The sequence below is a fragment of the Amblyomma maculatum genome, chromosome 10 (assembly GCF_055883805.1).
Source record: "Amblyomma maculatum isolate TAMU_Amacu chromosome 10, ASM5588380v1, whole genome shotgun sequence".
Lineage (NCBI taxonomy): Eukaryota > Metazoa > Arthropoda > Arachnida > Ixodida > Ixodidae > Amblyomma > Amblyomma maculatum.
This window is the reverse complement of record NC_139353.1, coordinates 24,942,072-24,967,331: the sequence shown is the minus strand read 5'-3', so window position 1 is coordinate 24,967,331 and position 25,260 is coordinate 24,942,072. Positions and strand designations below refer to the sequence as shown.

At 45.7% G+C, this 25,260-nt stretch overlaps 2 protein-coding genes across 2 annotated transcripts in view; one reads left to right on the top strand and one right to left on the bottom strand.

The window, feature by feature from the left end:
* Window positions 1-25,260, bottom strand: part of barr (non-SMC condensin I complex subunit H) — a 166,717-nt gene that overhangs the window by 34,899 nt on the left and 106,558 nt on the right. The window lies entirely within an intron of this gene.
* LOC146175912 (long-chain-fatty-acid--CoA ligase 4-like) overlaps window positions 19,420-25,260 on the top strand; it is a 33,684-nt gene continuing 27,843 nt past the window's right edge. The window contains exon 1 of the mRNA XM_084582276.1: window positions 19,420-19,561. The gene's annotated coding sequence lies outside the window, so the exon portion shown is untranslated. The remainder of the gene's footprint in view (window positions 19,562-25,260) is intronic.

The window sequence follows — 25,260 nt, the reverse complement described above, 5'->3', positions numbered from 1 at the left end:
TCTGAAATGAAAGAAACAAGCCGAGGAAAGGGTAGAAGATTGCTTCTACCCTTATTTTCTTTTTTTTTTTTTTTTCAGTTTGTGCTGTTGGCCTGGACTAGTAAGGTAAACACTTTTTTGGAGAAAGATAATGAAATACAAAGAAGAAGAAAAAATAATGCACCGCTGGGGGAATCTGAACCGACGACCTCAGAATATTGCTTCCGGTGCTCTACCATTTTTTTTTTTTTTTTTTTTTTTTAAGCGACGGCTGCCCAATCTTCTACTACCGTGAGTGTTAATGTTTCTAGATTCGTACTTATGTTGTCACTACAGAGTGTCCAAACTAACTTAAGCCAAGGGTTAAAAAAATAAAACATTCGAGGTAGGCCTGAAAAACCGTTCTTATACTGCTGCCAGCAATTTGGCACTCCACAGGCGATCTCTTATTTTGCAGTTAGCTAATTAGTAATTAAGATACATTTTCTATTTTAAGAACTATTGTCTTTAGATAGTAAATGTGATTTGCAATGTTGGAGAGCACTTTCGGAACCCCCATTCCATTTATCTCCGATGAAGAAAGCCAAGCTATGCCAAGCCACCTTGGCTAAGCTCTAAAGATAGCCCGCCAAATTTAAAGTATATATCACGTGGCTGACGCATTCGCGCGCCACGATTGTGGTGTTCTGAGTCTATCGTGGTTTGAGTGAACGAAATTAGCTGCGGCAGTGACTTGACAGCCCAGTTGCAGCGGGAGGCTGATATGTTGGCGATGGCTGCAGCGAGGGCGGTGAGCTTGCTGCAACTTGCACCGTTTGAAGCCTCTCTAAGGAAAGCAGCACCAACTTTAACACCGTCACCTGCGCTGGCTGCCTGGAGCGGACGAAGAAACCATTGTAGACATATTGGCCTGCCGCTGCAACGGGGCCGTAGGGCCACGGCCACAGCTGATTTCGTTCACTGAAACTCTGGTTAAGAGCAGATCAATCGTGGCGCACGAATGCGTCAGTCATGTGATATTTTGTTTTTGTTTTTCGCGGGCTTTCTTTAAAGCTTGGGGGGAAAAAGATACACATGAGGCTTTCTTTATCGGAAATAAATAAAATGGGGGCCTCAGGAGGTACTCTCCAACTTAGCAAATCACATTTATTGTCTGAAGGCAATGGTTACAAAAACCTAAAAAGGATCTTGAATTATAATTAGTTAATTACAGCCTGTGATGCGCCAGATGGCTGGCAGCTTTCTCTGGCATACCTGAAATGTTTTATTTTTTTACCCTTGGCTAAATTTAGCTTGGAACCAATGAAAGCTTTATTCATTGTTGTTTTCAACAGCCGCCAGCACGCGGCCTTACGATTGCAGCGCATGGAACGATCATGTTCATGCTCTGTCGCGAAACACGGCTTGTAGCGCGATATGCGCCGAGATTTTTCCCCAGTGATCGCAGCCAAGCACAACGGATTCTGCATCATTCCAGACGTTTCCAGGTTCCTTTGTCGGTTATCTAGATGGTTATTTGCCTTAAATTGGGCGCTGACCAATGCAACCGTCTTTCATAGTTCGACGTCCTCCGAGCATTCTTGTTGCTATCGGCGCCGCCGAGTTGCTTAGTTCTTTGGCGGGCGCAATCCAGCCCAATCAAAAGTTGATTCCTGTGAAATCCAAGTCTCTCCGATTGTGCCTGTACCGCCTTGTAACTACCATGTGACACTATACTGCATGCTGTTATGGAAAGGTGAATACGATTTGTTATCTGAATCTGTGTGCGATTGCATGTTATCAGAGTCTCTGTGGATGACTGACAACAAAACGATTAGGCTGCTGTGAAAGATATGGTGCAGATTTCAGCTCCATTTGTTCACTGGCATAAACAATGGGTTGTAGGGTATTTGTTAATAAGAGACTTGCTTAAATCACTATTGTATCGTTTGTTCCTGACCATTTATATGACACAACAAAATAATCCGAATGTGACTGCACTGAACCTGTGTGCCTTACAGCAGCTCAAATTCACTGATGAGTCAGGGTACGTACAACTAGGTGCATCATGTGAGTGCAGTCGTGTGGCTACATAGGGGTTTCGAATTATATGTAGGGAATGGGGAGGAAGGATAGGGGCGTATGTGCTAATTGCACAGCACACTCAGCTGTTTTAATAATAAATACAATCCCTGCAGCTGCTGGTGTCTAGGTTTCAGAGCTGGCAAGGCATCCTCCTGATCGGAAATTTGCACCTTTTGCAGCACCTGATCCACCTAGCAAAGTTCAGTCCACTCAATGAAGGAAAGGCCTTCCCACTCCGATCGAGTGCGGATAGCCGCGCTGTGGGGACATATATTATGGTGAGGGAGGCCAAAAGTAAATAAAATAATGTTCTCTGCCCGTCAGTACCAGCGCGCCATACTCGCAACCCGCTTCTCGGCGCCCATAGATGTCACCACCCCAGGAGCTCGGGAACTCTGCCACCGCATCTCCCACCGCATTCTGTGACGTGGGCGGATGTCTGATCTGGTAACATGTACATTCCGAACGGTCTCAAAATCCTGAGGTGCCGTGTTGTCCCACACCACAGCACATCAAGTATCCACGACCCCCACAATCCCATCGGGAGGTGCAGCGCAGTGCGCCATAGAAACTAGAGCAGAACAAATTAATCCGAGGTATCGCTCAACTTTTGTAAGTATGCGAGTCTCCATCGCTCCTGTGAATACTCTGTAGCTGCGTCCCCAACCATGGCATTTACCCGTCCCTCTGTCCTAGAAAAGCGTCGGTTTGTGCCACCAATTCGAGTATCGACGGTCCCCGGCAGTTAGGAAACCTTCACTGAGTCGGACAGTCCTATTCCTTAGCGTATATCGCTCGCCGGCATTGTTGTCGTTTTTGTTGTAACAATAAATAAAAAAAATGAACTGCAAATAATGATTGATGACCTAGGCAGAAAAAGTAGAAAGGTAGGCTTGAAAATCAATATGCAGAAGACTAAGGTAATGTTCAACAGCCTCGGGAAGGAGCAGCAGTTTACATTAGGTAGCGAAATACTGGAAGTAGTAGGCGAATATGTCTACTTAGGACAGGTAGTAACCGCAGATCCGGACCATGAAAAGGAAATAACAAGAAGAATAAGATTGGGATGGAGCGCATTTGGCAAGCACTAGCAGATTATGACTAGCAGCTTACCGGTATCGCTCAAGAGGAAAGTATACAACAGTTGCATCTTGCCTGTACTCACCTATGGGGCTGAAACGTGGAGGCTAACCAAGAGAGTTCTACTTAAGTTGAGGACAACCCAGAGGTCTATGGAACGAAAAATGTTAGGGGTAACATTAAGAGATAGGAAGCGTGCAGAGTGGGTCAGAGAAATAACTCAAGTTACCGACATTCTAGTGGAAATTAAGAAGAAGAAATGGACATGGGCAGGACATGTAGTGCGAAGAGAGGATAACCGATGGTCGCTGAGGGTAACAAACTGGATTCCAAGGGAAGGAGAGCGTAGCAGGGGGCGGCAGAAAGTTAGGTGGGCGGATGAGATTAAGAAGTTCGCAGGGGTCAAGTGGATGCAGCTAGCACAGAACCGGGTTAAGTGGAGAAATATGGGAGAGGCCTTCGCCCTGCAGTGGGTATAATCAGGCTGATGATGATGATGATAAATACCAGATGGCATGTATTCAAACGAGGATCCGAGAAGGGAGCCGCAGACATCAGTCATTTCAGTAATTTCGCATGGCGCGAATCATCACCATGACCCGCTGCCGTGCGCCGCCGGCGGCTACTCGCTGATTGGCCCCGATGAGATGTTGAAGATCTGTGTGCCGGCGCAGGGATTGAACGGGGTGGTGACAGTCGTTCAGTCGTCACAATGCATGCGCCATGACATTTGAATTCACGTTACCCCTATATGCCATGCATACACGTTTATACGACTTAGTTAGAGCGAGGCTTTATTTATGTGGGCTGGTATCCTACGCTATCGCTTCATATCCCTAAAGTCGGAGATTAATTATCCCCCGTAATGTTTTTAAATATCTTTTTTCTTATCCTGATTTAGCACGTTTGCGTACCCGCCCTGCTACTTAGCCACCAATTTTCCAAAAGCCTCTTGCTAACCTCTACCACAGATTCATTCACGTTTTCATTATTGTCTCTAAACCATGCATGGAGCAACTGAATGCATGCTGCCACACTCCACTATAAGATGTCCAATTGTTTCTGCTTGTCTACCACACATAGCACAAGTTTAATCTTCGAGATTAAACTTTTTTGCAGCTTCGGGCTCTACGACATCCTGATCTAGCTTCAAGGAGAAGGCCGCTGCCTCTTGAGTTGTCATAAAACGCCTCCTTTTTAACTTGCTTTTTCCATTTCCGATATAGGTCTAGATCCGGCAAGCTTCGTTTCCACTGAATAATTCCAGTTTACAATATCCGGGTTTTTTATCTGTAGTTTAATAGTGCTTATTTCTCCGTGCTGTCTTCCTATGTGGTTAGATTTCTGGTCCCTTTCCGCCACTGTGGGTCAATGAACGTTCGCATAGGTTTTCAAATACCTTCTCGTGCTTGACGCCCAGCGTGTCTCCCTGTATTCGCAGTTTTGCCTTGAGCCCCAAGTGCTATATCTCCCCACAAGTCTCTGACACCTCTGAATTATTTATAACTTTTGTTGTTATCCGGAGATGTTGAATCCAAACGCCAAGGATACCACGGATGTGCTTTCCACTCTGTTAGCAGCTGTGAGCCGACTTGAGGGGCACGACGCCGCAGTCAGCATGTGGCATTCACCGTTACTGTACTTACAGGCAGCCATCCTTTGTGGCCTTCACTCCTGCGCTGAAGAACCATGGCCTCCCTGAATCGACAGTCACGCCCGACTACCTTCACCGATGCGCGCTTGGCCGGATTTGACTGCTGCTGACGCATTCGTCTGGCCACCCTGGCTATCTCGGACGCAACCGGCGCGGGATATAAACGCCCATCCCTTCGGGCACGGCGCCGCAGTCAGCATGTGGCATTCACCGTTACTGTACTTACAGGTTGGTTACCTAAATGGTGCAATCTGTCCAAAGTCTAGTGACTACTTTTAGTTTGCGGTGTCGTGCCCATACGATGTGTGTTCTGCGTTAAGGCGAGTTATCTCGCTTCCATTGAGCCTGTGTCTTGCTTTTCTTGATATTTTGTTGTTATCCGGAGATGTTGAATCTAATCCTGAGCCAAACGCCGAGGATACCACGGATGTGCTTTCCACTCTGTTAGCAGCTGTGAGCCGACTTGAATTAGTACAGGCATCGATATTAAACGAGCTCAAATGTGTTAAAGACCAACACGACGTAACTGACAGCGAACTTAAACGTCTAGCAGATAGAGTAACCACGTCAGAGGCTTCCCTCACTTCTCTCCATATTTCAAATAGCGCTGCACCTCAAATTGCACTCTCTAGCATATATAAACAACTAAGAAATGTTTCACAAAAATGTGACGATGCTGAGAACCGAATGCGACGGTCTAATCTTCTGTTTTTTGGCCTCAAAGATGACAGTAAAGAGGACTGGGCTGCGTCCGAGCATAAAATTACAAAGCTCTGTTCGGAATACCTTGGCATATCAATGAGTGGTAACCAGTTTGAGCGTGTTCACAGGCTAGGTCGGTTTTCACCACACAAAATCAGGCCTATTATAGCAAAGTTTGCTCGTTATAAAGATAAAGAATACGTTCTGGCCTCAGCACGCAATTTGAAGGGTACTTCATTTTCAATCAGCCAGGACTTTTCGATGCCCACGCGGCATGCTAGAAAAAGGTTAATCGATTTCGCTGGCTTGCAAGACAAACCTTTCAAACTGTCTGTTGACAAGCTGCGTATCGGTAACTCCACCTACACCTACGACCCTGAGACAGATAAGGTAGTAACCTCAAACAGATAGCAACGATCTATTGTCGGCAGCTGCGCTCACGAGCACCCTCACAGGCCTATCCATATCATATACTAACATTCGAAGCCTCATGCCTAAGCGTGACCAGATCTGTTCATTGCTAACCGACAATGACACTGACATTCTCATTTTAACCGAGACTTGGTTGCATGCTGATATAGCGGATAAAGAAATCCTCCCCGAAAACAACAGTTTCAGCATACACCGGCGTGATCGCAGTGACAAAAGAGGTGGTGGGGTCCTGATAGCCATAAGAAATACAATTTCGTCCTTTATTTTAGACCTGAATTCACCTTTAGAAATACTCTGGGTTGCTTGCACATCATCAGCAAATAGATTCTTGATAGGCGCTTGCTACCGTCCACCAAACTCTGGCCATTCATTTGTCAGTGATCTGCGTAACAGCGTAACTGCAGCTTCTGAGCTGTTCCTTACTGATAACGTTTATTTATTCGGTGACTTCAATTTTCCAAATATTGACTGGTCCCTTTTGACATCACCATGCAATGTTTCTTCTGACTTTATCGACGTTTTATTAGATTTTAATCTGTTCCAAGTGGTATGCCAGCCTACGCGTGGCTCTAATATTTTGGATTTAATTTTCACTTCTGTTCCCGAAACACTGGGTTCTATTACACATCATGACGGTTTCAGTGACCACAAGCTGCTTAATTTAGACCTTCATATCCCCTTGACGCATGCAGGCAAGTCATCGAAGGTAATTAGAGACTATGATAAGGGTAAATTCGATCTTATCAATGCTGACCTAGACAAGTTCATCAGCGAGGAATTCCTGCCCTCGTTCTCTAATCGTTCTGTTGACGAAAATTGGATGCTGTTTAAAGACAGGATTTCTGTATTGGTTACCAAGTACATACCACTCATTTCAATTTCTAACGACAAAACAAATCCGTGGTTCACTAAACATCTTCGACAGTTAAGAAATAAGAAAAAGAGGCTCTACCGGAATGCCAAGCGCGTGGTAAACACATCCACGTGAGCTAAATACAAATGTTGCCTAAAATCCTATATTTCCGCCCTGCGTAGCGCTAAAGAGAAATATTTTTCACGCGATGTACCATCACTTATGAAATCCAATCCTAGGAAATTCTGACAGTTGATATCCCCCAACAATGACCCAGTTCCTATTTCCTTGCATGATGATAGTCAAACACCATTGTCCGACAGTGCATGCTCATCTGCATTTAATGCGTTTTTTACATCTGTTTTTACAAGGGAAGACTATTCCAATGTGCCCATGGTAGCCGAACTTGATTACCCATTCATGGCACCAATCGACGTTACTGCAGAAGGAATCGCATGTATCATTAACAATCTTAAAGTATCCACATCTTCTGGCATCGACAACATCAACTCAAAATTTTTAAAGAACACCGTTAATGCTTCCAACCTCATTTTATGTCATATTTTTCGCCAATCATTATCCGTTGGTCAGCTACCTTTGGATTGGAAAATCTCTAAGGTAATCCCCGTGTTTAAGTCTGGAAACAAACATTTACCGGACAACTACCGACCGATTTCACTCACGTGCATTTCCTGCAAATTACTCGAACATATAATTGCATCCCATGTTTACCGTCACCTGGAATCTAATCACTTTTTCTTCGCTAATCAGCATGGATTTAGGAAGGGGTACTCTTGCGAATCACAGTTATTGGAATTTTCTACTGATATACACTTTAATATGAATAATAACCAGCAAACAGATTGTTTTTTTTTTCTGGATTTTTCGAAAGCCTTCGATAAAGTAGCCCATTGTCGCCTAATAGAAAAACTAGTCGCTCTTAGACTCGATGACCATACGCTATCTTGGCTCCGTAACTTTTTAACGCTGCGTCAGCAGTTTACTGTGGTTAATGGCTTTTCCTCGCCCCTATCCGATGTAACTTCCGGTGTCCCGCAAGGCAGCGTACTCGGCCCTTTACTTTTTTTGATATATATTAATGATTTGCCTAGTAATATTTCTTCTCAACTGAGGCTCTTTGAGGATGATTGTATTATCTATCGCACGATTAACAACACTGACGATCATCTAGCTCTTCAGGCTGATCTTAACACAATTTCTAACTGGTGCCAGACCTGGCAAATGACTCTTAACGTTAGTAAGTGCAAGGTTATGACGTTCACCCGCAAGAAGACCGTATCCAAACTTAATTATTTATTAAATGACTCTGTTGTATCCCAAGCCTCATCTTACAAATACCTAGGTATTCATTTCACGCCCAACCTATCGTGGTCCTTGCACATTTCCACCATTCGTAGCAAAGCATCAAAGACGCTAGGGTATTTCCGCCGTAATTTGCACAAGTCCCCGCCCACCGTACGTAACCTCTCTTACTTAACTTTCGTCCGTCCGCAGCTAGAATTTGCTTCAGCTGTTTGGTCACCGTATCAAAAATATTTAACTTTCCAACTAGAATCTGTGCAGAATAGAGCCGCTCGCTTCATTTCAGGCAATTACAAACCATACTCCAGCATTACAGTAATTAAACAGGACATTTCGCTTCAGCCATTAGAACTTCGTCGACAACTCGCCCTTTTATGCCTCTTTCAGAAATATGTTCATAGCCCGAGACCATGCCCCTTTCCCCTTGAAGCTCCATTGCGCACATCATCGCGGCTACATAATAATCTCAGCTTTCGACGCATTTCTGGCAAAACGCTGGCGTTCAATTCATCTGCACTCCCACGAGCCATTTCACTGTGGAATAGTCTTCCCGACACAATCGCTTCTGAAGTTGACCGGGCGCTGTTTCGAAAAGCGCTGGAAAAGTTGTATAGGAAATAAATAGAACATGTCATTGGGTGTTATTCGTGTTTTTCATTCTTTTTCATGACCTTGATATATTTTGCTTTTGTATAATCTTGTATCTTGCCGTTGCCTGTAAGTAATTAATTTTGTGTTTCACTGTTCATGTGCCCCCCTTACCCAATGCTCCGCCTTAGGAGCCTGTAAGGTATATTGAATAAATAAATAAACTCTGACTGGACTTCTACCGTTAAGCACAAAACGACGTTCCCGAAGGTTATGCCCTGGCACCATTCAAAACCTGAGGCCAAAATGGGTCCGAAAAAACTGAAGCCAGAATGTGTTGGTAGTAGCGGTGAGATAGCATAATAAAATAAAAATAGAAACATAAGTAGTTATAAAATGGTTAATGATAAGGAAATCACTAATAAATAATTTAGGGATAAGGAAATTAGTGATAAGGATGCTTTTGCACTTCTCCATTCCGGGTCACTGCAGTGATCTAGTTCTTGCTCTTCAAATACATTTTAGTTTCATACCTGTTGCAGCCCCATAATGCTTCGTCTTTCATTAAGCGGCGCCTCTTCGTCCCTTCGTCCCTTCGACCTGGTTGCCTGTTCATGATTGTCCATGCACACCTGTCATTCGTTTATCCATACCCTTGGGTATTATATATTCCGCCAGTCTTGATGTCTCGCTCCCTTACATTGTAAGTTTTTCTTTCTTTTTTTATCGCTGGAATTGTTGAATACCCCCAGACGCGACTTAAATGCGCTGAAGATGAAGCATACCGCATCTCATTCGTCCCTACAGTATTAATCAATGCCTGTAGGTCTTCATGGTTATACGATAGTATACGACAATGTCGTCCGCATACAACAAACCTGGAATCCGTTGTTTTGCGAGCATCGATCAGAACAAAGAGCACTGACAAATCCGTTACCTTCAAGTTGGGCCGTGCCAGAAGGGTTGCATGTCGGCTTCCGACATGAGGAAGTAACACAACAATCTATACTAATGACTTGCCCATTCTCGTTTCGTCGAAATTGCGCCTGTTTGCGCATTGTTGCGTTTTGTATCGTAAAACAAATAATTCCTCCGATATTCTGATACTTCGCGGGTGGTTCGAATTAAAGTATCAAGGTTAAACCTCCCACGTCATCCCATAAACGTTATAACGTAATGCCTGTTGGCTTAACATGATTACATTATCATTTCTGTATTTCAAAATGATGCAATGACCAGTGCTGCCGAAGTAGAGGAGGGTTGCATCGAATGGAGTTATTTTACACAGGGTTAATTGCGCTCAGGACAACAAGACATCGAAGCTGTCACAAAGTTCCCCCTTTTCAATTGTGATGCGAAATAAAGGCACTGGAATAGCTCAGTCGCTACAATGTGCTGACGTATGGCATTCGAGTGATTGACGCGAACACGAGAGATAAGTTTCGCTCAGCAAAGCAATTCATTTCTGATTAATCAAACTAGGCAGTTTCGGACTCGCAATCTTTTGGCACACGCGGAGGAGCTCATCCGGTACACCACATCGGCTGCAGATAAGGAAGGCCGATAGTCTGTTACAATGAACCCAGCGGCAAGTCGCTGAATTCACACCTCTTGTCCAATCTCTAATGGCATAGTGGCGGGCCCCTTTAGACTGTGTTACATCCTTTCAACACCTGCATTTTCTTGACGCGAACATTTTTATTTTTTTTTTCGTCTTTCTGAGCTCGAATTACGTAAGAGCTTGACCTTCGAAACACAATGAGACGTTTTCTTTCGTGATCTGCTTATAAATTTCGATTCTAACATTCAAGCTGACTCATTGTTCCTGGACTTCACTAAAGCTTACGACAAAGTGCCTCACAAGCACTTGATACTACAACTTTCACAGTTAAACTTACGCCACAGTGTACTTGAATAGAAAGATATAATTTTCAGCACACCGCTCTCAGTTCATCTGTTTTAATAACTAATCTTCTGATTCCCTTTCCATAACATCAGACGTTCCACAAGAGTCTGTGCTCGGCCTTCTGTTTTCGATATATATAAACGACTTGCCCTCGCATGTTACCTCTAAAATACGCACGTTTGCCGATGACTAACACTTTTGATCATCCAGCTCTTCAAAACGATCTTACCTGTGTACGAGACTGGTGCAGCCAATGACTCACGAAACTCAGTCTAGTTAAATGCTGACACGCGTCATTCCATCGCAAACGCAACCCCGTTTTCCCCTACTTAATCTAAGGCGTCGGAGTCGAAGTAACTAATTCCTATAAGTACCTATAGGCGTAACCCTGTGCGAAAACCTAACCTGAAATGCGCATGTCCCAAACATCCTGTTATCAGCTAACAGAGCCCTTGGTTTCCAGAAATAGCACTTGCACCACGCACCACCAAATGTAAGACTTCTCTCATAAAAATTATTGGTACGAACAAAACTAGAGTATGCACCCCATGGAGTATGGACTCCCCCAGAGTATGGACCCCAGAGTATGGACTCCTAGTCAAACCTATATGATAGCTTCACTCGAATCCCTGCAGAATCGAGCCACTGGTTGCATTCATTACTGCTATTCATACAATGTCATTATTTCATCTTTAAAAGCGAAGTCCGGTCGAACAAACCTTGCTTGTCGTCGTCAAATCGCCAGTAGGTGTTCGTTCCATTAGTTTCTTTCCAGCTCACTTTGATGTATGTATGTATGTATGTATGTATGTATGTATGTATGTATGTATGTATGTATGTATGTATGTATGTATGTATGTATGTATGTATGTATGTATGTATGTATGTATGTATGTATGTATGTATGTATGTATGTATGTATGTATGTATGTATGTATGTATGTATGTATGTATGTATGTATGTATGTATCTATGTATGTATGTATGTATGTATGTGCGTGTGTGTGTGTGGTTTGGTTTGTTGCATTTAACGTCCCAAAGCAACTCAGGCTATGAGAGACGCCGTAGTGGAGGACTCCGGAGATTTCGACCACCTGGGGTTCTTTAACGTGCACTGACATCGCACAGCACACGGGCGCCTTGCTTTTCGCCTCCATCGAAAAGCTGCCGCCGAGGCCGGGATTCGATCCCGCGTCCTTGGGAACAGTGGTCGGGCGCCGTAACCACTGCGCCACCCCGGCGGGGTGTATATACGTATGTATGTATGTATGTATGTATGTATGTATGTATGTATGTATGTATGTATGTATGTATGTATGTATGTATGTATGTATGTATGTATGTATGTATGTATGTATGTATGTATGTATGTATGTATGTATGTATGTATGTATGTATGTATGTATGTATGTATGTATGTATGTGTATATGTATGTACGTACGTATGTATGTATGTATGTATGTATGTATGTATGTATGTATGTATGTATGTATGTATGTATGTATGTATGTATGTATGTATGTATGTATGTATGTATGTATGTATGTATGTATGTATGTATGTATGTATGTATGTATGTATGTATGTATGTATGTATGTATGTATGTATGTATGTATGTATAACTTTATTGAGATGCCGGCAAACAAATTTTTTACCTTTCACATTAACCTTTGTTACCATGGTGTGCGACGACATAGCGATACCACAGGTGTTTTGTGGTTTGACCTCTGGCTCACTTGAAGGTCATATTTCTGTGCACGTTGACCTTCACTTTACATCGCGTAGGGAAGCTATCGCTTCAAAGTGGTTCCCCCTCATTAGATAATATACATGTTAATCGTTTCACCCTTGTTGCACAAAATTCAGTCGGCTAATCAGCTTCAGGGTACGAAGATGCCCTTGATATTGAGCCATGTTTCTCACGCGTGAATTTGAGCTCGGCTATATAACCTTATGGAACTTACCAAGTGCGCGCCAGTCCGATAAATTTTGTGATATTGTGCGCTCACATCGCGTCCTAGACATGGCACACGCACCGCGGTTTAAATGACTAAGCGTTTGTTTCAATTAGACGCGGGAAAAAAATACAAAAAAGCGTTAGCGTTACCCACCAAAGAATGGGAAATAAAAACTGTGTTTGAAACAAAAAAAAAAAAAAAACTATGCTGTCAGAAGTGGGATTCGAACCCACGCCCGGAAGACCGGACTGCGACCTAAAAAAGGACCGCTCGGCCATCCTGACAACTGCAAAAGGCTAATCTTGAGCGTCTGGAACACGGTTGATAGGCTCTAGATATAATTATAAACGGTATAATGTTACGTTCGATTCCTAGCACCTCAAGGACGTCATTGCCTCAAATCTTCCCCACTCGAATAATAGCCTCGCATTCTCCGCCCGGTAGCCATTCTCCGCTACGGTAGCCCTAAACAAATGATAACCCCTCCTCGCTTCACGATTTTACTGATCTTCGAAACGCCTGATTCTGCATAAAATGGTCTGTTGACCGACATACGACGCACGCCCTATTATTTAGCGTTATTTTCCGCAGTGTCGTCGTGCTGTCGAGTTTATGAGATGGTGGCACCATTTGGCGGCGGAGCAAGGCACCGAAGTGCAGTTTGGGTTTTTGGTGCATGCAGTGCAATCTATGAACGACTATGTCATTGTCAATAACCAGCACAGTACAACATTCAGTAAGTCATGGTCAGCTTAGCTTTGATCAGAGTTGTTAAACTTTTTATTATTATTATTATTATTATTATTATTATTATTATTATTATTATTATTATTATTATTATTATTATTATTATTATTATTATTATTATTATTATTATTATTATTATTATTATTATTATTATTTGCAAGCTTGGACGCCGTGCCTTGAAATCTGACTCCTCCCAGTGCGTGTCCAGCCGAGCGCGCTGTTTGCGTTTCATGCAACGCCTGGGAACCACTTATGACGCTACAGCTACAGCGTTCCACACATGGAGGATGTTTTCACTGTTTTATACTTTATATTTTAAATGTCTTGTTTTTGATTTTTATTCACCGATACTTAGCATTAGCAAACATTGGTATTAAATTCTGAACATTGTGACACATTTGATCCCACCTCGTCAATTTTCGTTTCTTAATTATTTAGATTAATTATGATCACTTACTATAATTCCCCTTAATTAGCATCATAAAACACTGGCTTTTCGTTCCGAGTATCTTTGCACTCTTTTTTTTTGCAATTTTTTTCATGTATTTCAGTTAATTTATCAAAACGTTGTAAATGTGTTTAATTACGAACATGAAGCCTTGGCTTTTTATTTAGCATTTCCCTGAGCATTTAGACACCCTTGAATGCCTTTTGCATTTTTTTTAATTATTTCAATTATATGATCAATTGCACACTACATTTTCTAAATTGACATCAGGAAGTGTTTCCTTTTCGTTCTGAGCATTTTCCATTTTTATTTCTTAATTTATCAATTAATCACAATGATTTCATAAAGGCGTTGTCGCCTATCACACACCAAGCAATCTTGAGTCACTAGAACAACAGATTACCATGATATGATGTTTTACGCAGTCCCCGTCCCCGATAACTTCTGTCACATCGTGCTGACTACATATTATATATATATATATATATATATATATATATATATATATATATATATATATATATATATATATATATATATATATATATATATATATATATATATATATATATATAAAGCGGCCGTGACTACGAATAATAAAAATTACCCATGATTACGTTACTTCCTAATGCGAAATTTGAGCGCAGCTCATCACTTAGCTGTTTCACTTTTTCGATAGATTGAGGCAAATATTTCGAGCAAGACACGTATGTACAATTACAGACTTATTTTTTCACACGTATTCATTCAAGAAACGCTCCACTAACAGTTATTGGCTGTCATGGTAAAAGCTTCGTGGTCGGAGAAATGAAGAGAGCAATTGAGTTATCGGGAGGTTACGGGAAGCAGCGCGTGGGCCCATAGGAACGTTGCGCGATGAACAGATAGCAGCGACTGACTGATGCCGCTGACGCCGCTAGCGAGGGAAGCGAGTGAGAACGGGATGCACGCACCGTGATCCGCTGATAGCAAGTCGACGTTTCGGTACGGTGGCTAGATGGGTAGGTGTGCCGACCGGCAGGGCACAAAGCGTAGTTCCGCGTGCCTCCGCTTCATGACGACGAAACTGGCGCTGCTGTTCTCCGCCCGGTGCTCACCGGCGGATCGTCTGGTACTTGTCGCAATCGCATCGCGCGTTTTGTTAACCTCATTTTTGTTTAAAAACATTAGTTATTACTTGCGTTATCAGTCAAAATAGTAGCTGAAACTGAGACTTTTGCGGTCTGGCATTGAAACAATAAACAGACGACACTAGCTACCTGTTTTCTCGTCTGTTTGCTGTCTGTCATCGTCCACATGCAAGCGCCGTAGCGGAGCAGGCGCTGCGCTTTTTGTGAGAAGTGATCGGAATGAAGACCAAAAAGGACACAACTTGTTTCGCACCCTTCTGCAAATCCGGTTACAAGTCATCGAGAAAAGGACTGAAAGTCTCGCTGTTTTCGGCGCCGCGGGATCCAGAACTGTTCAAAAGGTGGGAGCTTGCTCTTCATCGTGCCGACAAGAGGTTGCATCCACACTCCGTAGTGTGTGAGCGGCATTTTGACCAAGAGTGTATCGAACGGGACTAAAAATATGTGATAGAAGGCAACGTTGTTAGCCTCCCACGTTCTCACCCACGATTGACGAAAGATGCCGTACCTTCTGCACTGCCCGATGCTCCTGCTTACCTGTCAAGAAAGGTGACCGCGAAACGAAAGACGAAGAATTCCACAGGCTGCCGCCCAACCAAGGCTGCCAGAAATGACAGCCACGACCTTGAGACAGTGCCGGACGATCCAGTACCTTCAAGCTCCAGTGAAGGTATCTCTACGTCTGTAACCGAAGTGTCAAGGAGGGATTCTTATCAGGGAGCACTGCAGAAGGCCTCCGAGTCACGCTGTCGATCGCTCTTTCCCTCTTGGATTATCTGTCGTCCAAAATAGGCTACGGGTACTTAATGACCGCCAGACTAAGCCAAGACATCTTGGAGCAACTGTTTGGGGTTTTGCGACAAATGACAGGAAGTAACGACCATCCGATTGACTCCCGTTCAGTTCTTGATCTCCATAAACACTCTGGAGTTCATGAACTTGGCCAAGTCACCTGATCATGGGAATGTTTCACCCGGTCTACTAAGCAGCTTGCTTGACACCGATGATGTCATAGCAAAAGCAGAGACCCAGCAGAGGTATGTGGACGACTTACTGGACATAGGGAATGTGCAGGCGGCACACGAAATGCTCAGCGCTTGCCAGCTTGACAACGACCACAGCAGCCTAGCTGGCGGTAGGAAAAAGTGATTCGCGGCTGATTTTCTATTTGGCAGGATACGTGGCGCGAAAGTTTCTTGCAAAGACTAAATGTGCCGATTGTGCCACTGTTTTGCTGGCATCGCCAGAAGCTCCACTTCCGCCTGTGGCCGCTCTCACAGCCCACGTAAGCATGGGGAACTTAATATTCCCATCTGATGCTTTGAACAGTCTCGTGACATCTCTCGAGGAGACCTTCAGTCACTGCTTCACAGTCACATGAACTGAGGCGAGAAAGTCTCGCAGACTTCGCCTCTTTTCTGCAGCTCAAACCTCCGCCTATGATCGGTTGTGAGGAGCATAAGATTGAGATCACTAACAGCGTCGTCAAGTTTTACTCTATCATGCGCCTCCACTTCGAGCAAGAACCTGGCCCGTGAAAACGCGCGAAAAAAAAAAGAAAGAAAACACTTGAAATTGAGACGCGTGCTTTGAACGCATAGGCATGATTTTGGGGTGTGTTACTTCACTGACTCAAAAACACTAATGTGTGCATGTCATTTTTTGCACTTTCAAAAGTTCAGCTAGAAGATACCGTTTTGCAATACAAGCTTATGCACTCGTTTTATTTTATTTATTCGCAAGGTATGCGTACGCCCATGCACACGCATAAATCACAGCTGAGTATTGTGTTAATATATATCAGCGTTGCCTTGTGATGGCGTGGAACATTTAATGAAAAAAAAAATTAAGAACGAGGAAGTGACATAACAGTGTTTGGAGTTGCTTGCCTGAAAAATCGGGAACGCAGCAAACACGCTGTACGTAAAAAAAACAGCCTTAAACTCGGCTCCCCTGCCTTTGTAATATGTTTACATCCCTTCCCTATTCCCGTAAGACAGCTTGTTTGCAATAAACTCATTTGCACTTGGAAAAAAAGTGAAGCGAGTCGCTTTCTGTCATGCGTGGCGACGGCCGGAGGAAACGGTCATGAACCGGGCTTTCGCTGGTGGCGCCACTGCGGCGTCATTAAGAAAAGGCACGCGTTACCCCGCCGGTCGGCACACCTACCCATCTAGACACCGTAGTTTCGGCGACCGGAGAGCACCCTCGCCGCCACACAGGAAGAGAGGGGGGGGGGACCCCTCCTCCTCTTTCTGCGTGGCGGCGACGGTGTTCTACGCAGTCAGCCCTGCCGCGATGGTGCAGTGGTAACTTGTAAGGCGCCCGACTACTGTGCCGGAGTACCCGGATTCGAACGCGACCTCGCTGGTTGCGTTTCGATGGAGGCGAAACGAAGAGGCGTCCGTGTGCTGTGCGATGTCAGCGCACGTTAAAGATCCCCAGGTGGTCGAAGTTACTCCGCAGCCCTCCACTACGGCTCCTCTTTGCACTTTCACTTCCACCTTCATCCCTTCCCTTACGGCGCAGTTGAGGTGTCCACAGAAAACAAGTGAGACAGTTACCGCGCTTTTCCTTTCCTATAAATCAATCAACCTAGGCAGTCACGTTGTCTTGACTGGCTATCGGCGGCAGCGGCATCAATCAGTCGCTGCTAGCGCTGCCTCTGACACGGACGCCTCTTCGTTTCTCCTCCATAGAAACGCAGCCGCCGCGGTTCTGGTCGAACCCGGGTACTCCGGCACAGTAGTCGGGCGTCTTACCACTGCACCACCCCGGACGCCGACAGCTTTCGGGCCTAATGAGCTGTATAGCTGTCGCTTAAAACTATGCGAAATAGTTATTTCGCAAGAATGTTTTGCAGGCTAGTTGGTGTATTACTGAAATTGGTTTACACCGCAGACAAACACAGGAAAGAAGTGACAGTGGTTTTAGTAGAGTAAACCCCGGCTAATTTTTGTTGCACCTACGCAATATGTTATAACTGGAATTGCATGGATCCCTGCACGCGGTGAGAATTCGATAGACGCTGGTGGATTTGCTGTCAAACGCTCGCGTTTGGTGCAATGCTGCCGTTATAGTTTGGTGCGACGCTCGCGGTTAGTGTGCTTGTCAATAGCGATCCTGAGTGATCCTGATGAACTGTGGCTCTGTCCGAGAAGACAGGAGCATTAGTGAAGTTGCCTCCAGTGCCCAAAAGGTGAGAACATACTAACAGTTGGAACTTTCCCTACGGGCATATTCTGAGTCGAAATTGCAGGGACGGCTGCTCCAGATTTCCAAGAGCAGATTCTCTCTCACTGGCAGGTTGAATCCGAACGTGACAACCGCGTTTCGACGGATGCGAAACGCATAATGGCATCAGTGTGCAGTGCGATGCGAGTGCACTTTAAATATTGTCAGGCCACTACAGCACCTTCGCTCCCACCTTCCTCCCTTTCCCTGCGGCCCTGACATGATGGCGCAGGGGTTAAGACGTCCGGCTACTGTACCGGAGTACCCGGGTTCGAACCCGACCGCTAGAAGCTGTGTTTCGATGGAAGAAACACGGAGTGGCGTCCGTGCGCCGAGCAATGTCAGTGCGCGTTAAAGAATCTCAGGTGGTGGTGGTCGAAATTTCCGGCATACTCCTCTACGGTGTCCTCATAGCTCGAGTTGCCTTGGGACGTTAAACCCCACAAACCAAATCTCCCCTCACGGCGTGGTTCACGGCCTATATTCAGAGTTCGTCGTTATCAAAAGTGCCGCTACCTCCCTGACCTCGAGTCATCTGATTGGTGGAAACGCCGGAACTAGACGTGGACTGATTTCCGGTTCTGACGTTTCCACATATCAGATGACTCGAGGTCAGGGAGATACTTCTGAAAGCGAGGCAAACTCAGATTACGGTTCCAGGCCGCGAAGAGGCGCTGTTCCAGGTGTCGATGGAGAGAGTGTGACTGATACTGTACGCCTTTTTTTTCCTGTCAACTAATTTAGATTTGGGGATTTTTTCCTCTCCATCTTGAAGCGTCTCGCTTGTCGTCGCCACCATGCGCCCGAGAAGCGTTGCCAGTCATACTGAACACCACATGATGATGAAAACATTTTCAATTGAAATAAAACTCGGTTTTCGACCGCCCTATTTTGCAGCCGCGAGCTGGACAGCATTTCCTCCCCCCGCTCAAACGTCAGGTCTTTCATTCTTTCTGCCGCTGTGTTGTACTGACAAGCCCTTACCATGTGGTATATCTATATCATAGCGTGCGTGACAGTGCCCTTATTTGGTCTGTGCGACCGCTGACAGTGCTGTCTCAGTTTATTTTCAGCAACCTGCTCTTCCGTTCTCCCTCACTCGCAAATAAGCGAAGAACCCCTTGAACACGCAAAGAAGGCCATCACAAGCGCCCGCCAATTGGGCAATCTGCTCTCTACACATCGCACTTCAGTGGCAGCTGATAGCGCTATTGTCGTGGCGATTACGGCGGCTCATCGTGGCTGGGGACAAAGTCCACCCTTTCGTCCAGGCTAGGTATCGCGGGAGCGCCGACCGCGTGCGCACAACGCGGTAGGAGGAGACGTCCGCGCGGAAGTACTCTTCAAGCACGCGGCGACAGCAACCGGCCCACGACGGAACAGAAGCGTGGGAAACCTGTGACGTCCCCGTAAATTCAAAAGGACTTTGAATTGGACTACTAGAGAAAACTAGACAGTGCAGTAAGTACTCTAATCTTTGTACGCCGCCGCCTATCGCCGGTCCTGGCATTCACGAATTGCATAGGCCTGCTATGCAAGCTGATGGTGCGAGCTCTCCCAGCTCAAGGCCACAGAAAGCAAGGTCATGCATTCATTGTCAAAGCAGCATTGTTATATAAGGCACATAGTAAAGTTTAGGCTGGGGAATGATTCCACCACCTAGGGATATTTTATGTGCACTGACACCGTGTCTTTTGCGTCCCTTCACTGTATGGCTCAACAACATAAGGCCATGTGCGAGGGGAAAGCTGAAAGGTGTCAGGAAGTGAAGGGAGGTGAGATAAAAGGTGCCAGTCTGGATATAAATGTTTTGTAGGCAGTGTGGAGAAAATTCACCACGACGTGATGATAGACGGAGTCTGCAGCTAAGAAACCACAGTTTTGTTAAAAAACTGAGGTGAAGAAATTCGAGCATTAATTTACTGCAGCTATGAGTGCTGCAGCTTTGTGAAATGCATGTGTATTAGGTTCCATTGTATTGAACTGCGTTGTTTAGTATTGAATAGTTTTGTTTTGCATTGCAATGCGTTTACTATATAGTATTATCTTGTCTTGAAGGCAATATAAAGATAAAAAATAAAACTAGGGCATACTAGGAAAAGAGAGAATTTATGCGCTTAGGGCAAATGAAATTCGTGGAGCTTTCGATTTGTTTTATTAAAGCATTTAAAAGAGGTTATGCGATAGTTTTTAGAGGACATTCTACCATGTGGTAAGAAAGGCTTATTGGGAAAAGGGAAGCGGCCCGTTATTTGGGAGCTCTGTGTATTCCTCCAGTCCGTTGACACGGCATTCTCTCATACTGTGGTGCGAAACGCTGGACGGAAAGGCACCTCGCTCACTGCTTTCGCGGCGTCGGAGGTCGAGAACGCAGCCGTTCACCGCTGATGCTCGCGCCACTGCATGGCGCGTCCGATACCGCAGCGACAGCTGAGTAAGCGTCTCTTCGCCGTCACCGCGAAGGAAGGGAAACAAGCTAAAGCAAGGCCGGAGGCAAATCTCTGAGGCAGGCAGAATTCCGCTGTTCCCAGTTTATAGGGTCAGTGCTCGCATGGAGTGTTTTTTTTTTTTTTTTTTGCGCCTAATGTGATGCATAAAGTTGGCTTGAGCAGTAATGATTGAGATCTCCAGCTGCGTATACTTTAAAAATTAGCGGCATGTACGCTTACAAGTATACACGGTAGCGCATTTAACCGTTCCTATCATTCCGCGATTTTTAAGGAGAAATCGTGAGGGTACGTCTGTGCGTGCGTCCTCGAGAAGGGCCACACTAAGTTCGAGAGATTTTTTTTTTTAAATTCAATTACCCTAAAGGTAATATGTTCTACACTTTCAATACAATACCAACTAAAGCACATATAAATGGACAATATAACAGGAACTGTGGTTAATAGTAATAATAAAAATGTTGAATTGACCTTTAGATTCCACGGGATACCGCGAGATTCCGATTCACGCCCGCTGGACGACCGAGCCAGGCGTCCGTGCGGCGCCTTTCATTTGGCACCTCCTCGAACGCCGCACCGCACAGCATACAGAAGCAGACACAGTGCAGTAGACATCAGCAGCGTTTCAAATTGGTTTACAGGAAAGAAAAGGCGCCGTATCTGTCACAAATATCCTCGGACCCCTTCACCTGAGGTAAGGGAGGAATGCAGGAGTGAAAGAAGATGGTTTGTGGTGTTTAACGTCCCAAAGCGACTCAGGCTACGAGAGACGTCGTAGTGGAGGATGGGGCTGGTACAGGTGGGTCACCGCCGCTTGCGGCAGGAGGCTAGCCTGGCACCAAATTTTTATCTGTTCTAGGCCGTCATTGCACACGCCACCGCTGGTGGTGGACGACGGCTGTTGTTGCGGTGCGCGTCTTTCTTTCCCTTTTCCTTTTCTTTATTCTCTATATTCTCTTCTATCTGCACGAGGCAGCGGAGGTGGCTCAGCTACAGAGTCAGTAGCAGGCCCGTGCATTTTCTTTTCCTTCTTCCTGCAGCCACAACAACAACAACGTAGTGGAGGACTCCGGAAATTTGGACCACTTGGGGTTCTTTAACGTGCACTGACATCGCACAGCACATGGGCGCTTTGCTTTTCACCTCCATGGAAAAGCTCCCGCCGAGGCCGGGATTCGATCCCGCGCCCTTGGGAACAGTAACGAGAGAAACAGGTGCAATTGTGGAGGGCTGCGGACCACCTCGCCTCATCGTCTTTAGGGGTCTAAAGTTCCCCCAAAAAATTTAACGTTCAAGTCCGCACTTGGTCTCCCCATAAACACCTCCACGGAGCGCTTCAATGCCCTCGGAGTCCACAACACTCTTAGCGAGTTGGTAGAGGCCCACCTCACCTTTCAATACGAACGGCTAACCCACACACCGACCGGACGCTTTATCCTTGACGCTCTCTCAATCGGTTACCCGGCAACAAGACAGGACAAAGTGTCACTTCCAATAAGCCTGCGAACGCGCTTGAAAATCCAACCTCTCCCAAAGAATATGCACCCTGAATTTCATTCACACTGGCGAGTAGAAAGAGCCAAAGCCCTACACAAACAATACAAGTCCAAATGAGACGTGGTTTTGTGTCGATGCAGCCGAACACGCGGACCGTAATGCCTTCACGATTGTGACTGTAAATTGTCAGGGCCAACAACTCACGGCCTGTTCGGTAATTATCAACGACCCGGACCATAGCCCCATGAGGAAGCGGAGGAGGCTGCGATCGACCTCGCGATAAGCTCAACCTCAGCCCTTCAAATAGTAGACGACTCGAAAATCGCAATACGAAATTACAGCAAAGGCAGAATAACTCAAATCGCTACTTGCCTCTCAAACCTAGACACCAGAACATTACCCCCTTCCTGGTAATGAGGCTGCCCACAATTTCGCCCAAGGACTCATCAGCCGAGCGACGGGACAACCCCTCATGAGGTCGGCGAGGGACCGTATGGTTTCCTATCAAGAAATTACACTACACTTCCGTCAAACACGTACCATATACTTTCCGGGACACAAATCTTTACAAAGGCACAGGAGGTCACCTGGGGAAAATTACAGACACATTCCTTTCCAAATCCAGTCGCCTACGCCCATGCATATCCTGCATTATATACCCCTTACTGTAACTTATGCCACCAGAGGGCCAACTTACACCACATACTCTGGGAATGCCCACGAGACCCCCCTCCGCAGGATCTGCAGCTCTCCAGCGGGAGGCCGCTATGTCCAGCTCGGACCCGCTATACAACTGCGGGCCATCGAGCGGGCAACCCAGGTCGCCAGAGCTCAAGTACAGTACGGTGTCTAGATGGGTAGGTGTGCCGACCGGCGGGGGTAACGCGTGCCTTTTCTTCATGACGCCGCAGTGGCGCCACCAGCGAAAGCCCGGTTCATGACCGTTTCCTCCGGCCGTCGCCACGCATGACAGAAAGCGACTCGCTTCACTTTTTTCCAAGTGCAAATGAGTTTATTGCAAACAAGCTGTCTTACGGGAATAGGGAAGGGATGTAAACATATTACAAAGGCAGGGGAGCCGAGTTTAAGGCTGTTTTTTTACGTACAGCGTGTTTGCTGCGTTCCCGATTTTTCAGGCAAGCAACTCCAAACACTCTTGTCACTTCCTCGTTCTTAATTTTTTTTTTTCATTAAATGTTCCACGCCATCACAAGGCAACGCGAATATATATTAACAGAGTGCTCAGCTGTGATTTATGCGTGTGCATGGGCGTAAGCAGACCTTGCGAATAAATAAAATAAAACGAGTGCATAAGCTTGTATTGCAAAACGGTATCTTCTAGCTGAACTTTTGAAAGTGCAATAAATGACATGCACACATTAGTGTTTTTGAGTCAGTGAAGTAACACACCCCAAAATCATGCCTATGCGTTCAAAGCACGCGTCTCAATTTCAGGTGTTTTCTTTCTTTTTTTTTTTTTTTCGCGCGTTTTCACGGGCCAGGTTCTTGCTCGAAGTGGAGGCGCATGATAGAGTAAAACTTGACGACGCTGTTAGTGATCTCAATCTTATGCTCCTCACAACTGATCATAGGCGGAGGTTTGAGCTGCAGAAAAGAGGCGAAGTCTGCGAGACTTTCTCGCCTCAGTTCAGTGACTGTGAAGCAGTGACTGAAGGTCTCCTCGAGAGATGTCACGAGACTGTTCAAAGCATCAGATGGGAATATTAAGTTCCCCATGCTTACGTGGGCTGCGAGAGCGGCCACAGGCGGAAGTGGAGCTTCTGGCGATGCCAGCAAAACAGTGGCACAATCGGCACATTTAGTCTTTGAAAGAAACTTTCGCGCCACGTATCGTGCCAAATAGAAAATCAGCCGCGAATCACTTTTTCCTACTGCCAGCTAGGCTGCTGTGGTCGTTGTCAAGCTGACAAGCGCTGAGCATTTTGTGTGCCGCCTGCACATTCCCTATGTCCAGTAAGTCGTCCACATACCTCTGCTGGGTCTCTGCTTTTGCTATGACATCATCGGTGTCAAGCAAGCTGCTTAGTAGACCGGGTGAAACATTCCCATGATCAGGTGACTTGGCCAAGTTCATGAACTCCAGAGTGTTTATGGAGATCAAGAACTCAACGGGGGTCAATCGGATGGTCGTTACTTCCTGTCATTTGTCGCAAAACCCCAAACAGTTGCTCCAAGATGTCTTGGCTTAGTCTGGCGGTCAACAAGTACCCGTAGCCTATTTTGGACGACAGATAATCCAAGAGGGAAAGAGTGATCGACAGCGTGACTCGGAGGCCTTCTGCAGTGCTCCCTGATAAGAATCCCTCCTTGACACTTCGGTTACAGACGTAGAGATACCTTCACTGGAGCTTGAAGGTACTGGATCGTCCGGCACTGTCTCAAGGTCGTGGCTGTCATTTCTGGCAGCCTTGGTTGGGCGGCAGCCTGTGTAATTCTTCGTCTTTCGTTTCGCGGTCACCTTTCTTGACAGGTAAGCAGGAGCATCGGGCAGGGCAGAAGGCACGGCATCTTTCGTCAATCGTGGGTGAGAACGTGGGAGGCTAAGAACGTTGCCTTCTATCATATATTTGTAATCCCGTTCGATACACTCTTGGTCAGAATGCCGCTCACACACAACGGAGTGTGGCTGCAACCTCTTGTCGGCACGATGAAGAGCAAGCTCCCACCTTTTGAACAGTTCTGGATCCCGCGGCGCCGAAAACAGCGAGACTTTCAGTCCTTTTCTCGATGACTTGTAACCGGATTTGCAGAAGGGTGCGAAACAAGTTGTGTCCTTTTTGGTCTTCATTCCGATCACTTCTCACAAAAAGCGCAGCGCCTGCTCCGCTACGGCGCTTGCATGTGGACGATGACAGACAGCAAACAGACGAGAAAACAGGTAGCTAGTGTCGTCTGTTTATTGTTTCAATGCCAGACCGCAAAAGTCTCAGTTTCAGCTACTATTTTGACTGATAACGCAAGTAATAACTAATGTTTTTAAACAAAAATGAGGTTAACAAAACGCGCGATGCGATTGCGACAAGTAGCAGACGATCCGCCGGTGAGCACCGGGCGGAGAACAGCAGCGCCAGTTTCGTCGTCATGAAGCGGAGGCACGCGGAACTACGCTTTGTGCCCTGCCGGTCGGCACACCTACCCATCTAGCCACCGTAAGTACAGTGCCCTAGAAGGGGCACTGTAGCTCAAGGGCTCCTG